Consider the following 2044-nt stretch of genomic DNA (forward strand, 5'->3'; position numbering starts at 1 on the left):
TAACAAGCAGTACGCCTCAAATGCTGTCGATTGAGCTTGTATTTTAAGAACCGCATGACCTCCAGTCATGTCAGCAAAACTGTTTAAAATGATGGACAGGCAGAAAGTGTTTCTGATTGGCTAAAAAAAAAAAAAAAAAAGTGCAGGCGACTCCTCTGACATTTAATATTTGCTGTTTACAGAGTCTTGGGATGTCCCATAGGCATAGAGCAAGTACAGCAGCGACTGTGTTGTGTTTAGTGATTGACAATAACAATATCTATAGACAGCAGCGTGGCCAATATAATGCTAATATTTACTATTCTGAAATATGTTGCATATATGAACAAGTATGGTACTTATAAACCATGCATACGTGTGATTCCTTTATTATGCATTTCTTGGCACAATGCGTGAAAGCACTAAATGCGTTAATTAATCAAATAGATTAAAACAATTAAGAGAATGTGCAATGGTTGTTTCACATGTACAGGTGTGCAGATACAGTTGAGGACATATTAGAAACATGTATCAGCGTGCAAATAGTCATGTGCATGTTTTGATCTTACATCTTTGTCTTTAAGCGTCACTCGGGCTCCTCCGCGCGTTGAATAACACTCATGTGCCTCATGCCATTTCTCCGCGCACTTCCCGTTGGCACGATGCGTTAAAAGCACCCGTGCATTCAACTGTAAAGCTGTCAAACAAGCAGCATGTTGCATCAGATCGTCTCTCTCTCTCTCTCTCTCTCTCTCTCTCTCTCTCTCTCTCTTTCCTCCAGAGTTGACAGGAGGTAATCCCCTCCATGTGAGGAGGCGGCGCGGACGCGGAGGCGTGTTGTTCCCCATTCAAATCCTTACTAGTCCTATAAAAAGCGGCACTCGGAGCCGGAGCGCGAGAGACTGTACGTACACAACCGCGCACTCGCAATCTATACCGGTCCTGATGGGGGGCGCGGAGATGCTGCAAGGCTCCGCAGGTGTCCAAACGGCGCGGGCGCTGAAAAACGCCGCCGTGTGCCTGATGCTGCTCCCCCGATTGCTGCTGGCCGCCGTGATGCTGTGGCTCCTGGACTTCCTGTACATCCGCAGGAAGGTGATGATGAAGATGCGCGAGAACGAGGGCGGCAGTGGTAGCCCCGACGACCCGGTGCTGTGCGTGTCCGACTCCAACAAGATGTTCACGGTAGAGTCGCTGCGCGCCGTGTGGTACGGACAGAAGCTGGACTTCTTCAAGGCGGCGCATCTGGGTGGCGCGGCGCCCAACACCGAGGTGGTCCCGCTGGTTGACGGCGGCGAGCGGGCACTGCGGATCCTGGACTACGCCCGCGGCCGGAGACCCCTCATCCTGAACTTCGGCAGCTGCTCCTGACCGCCGTTCATGACGCGCCTGTCGGCGTACCAGCGCGTCGTGCGGCAGTACGCGGACATCGCGGACTCGCTGCTGGTGTACATCGAGGAGGCGCATCCGTCGGACGGCTGGGTGAGCTCCGACGCGCCCTACCAGATTCCCCGGCACCGCTGCCTAGAGGACCGGATCCACGCCGCGCAGCTCATGCACCGGGAGGTGCCCGGGAGCGCGGTGGTCGTGGACACCATGGACAACTCGTCCAACTCGGCGTACGGCGCCTACTTCGAGCGCCTCTACATCGTGAAGGACCAGAAGGTGGTGTATCAGGGCGGCAGGGGTCCGGAGGGCTACCGGATCTCGGAGCTCAGAGACTGGCTTGAGCGCTACCGGAACGATCTTGAGGATTCAGCCGCGGTCGTGGTTCACGTTTAAGACGTGGATGTTTTTTCCCCTCCAGATCACTCTTGTGTCCTTATGATGGAGTCATTGGCTGCGTTTCAAAACTGGGGATCACACCTGCATATAAGCTGCTCTGCGTTTCGGAGCGCTGAAACATTGACTGAGGCGCGAACCGCAGAGTTCACCTCGAGGCGGATGGTACTGAACGGTGAGACGGTATGAGGGCATATGCCTCACCACTGATCAAGTCACCACGATATCAACATTGAGCGCTACTTGCGGGTTAAATTGAAAACGAACCAAATATCTAGTTAAC

At 53.3% G+C, this 2044-nt stretch overlaps 1 pseudogene; it reads left to right on the top strand.

The window, feature by feature from the left end:
* The first annotated feature begins 526 nt into the window (after positions 1-526).
* On the top strand, positions 527-1832 carry LOC127621890 (thyroxine 5-deiodinase-like; annotated as a pseudogene).
* The last annotated feature ends 212 nt before the right edge of the window (positions 1833-2044 follow it).

The sequence above is a fragment of the Xyrauchen texanus genome, chromosome 28 (genome assembly GCF_025860055.1).
Source record: "Xyrauchen texanus isolate HMW12.3.18 chromosome 28, RBS_HiC_50CHRs, whole genome shotgun sequence".
In the NCBI taxonomy this organism is placed as follows: Eukaryota; Metazoa; Chordata; class Actinopteri; order Cypriniformes; family Catostomidae; genus Xyrauchen; species Xyrauchen texanus.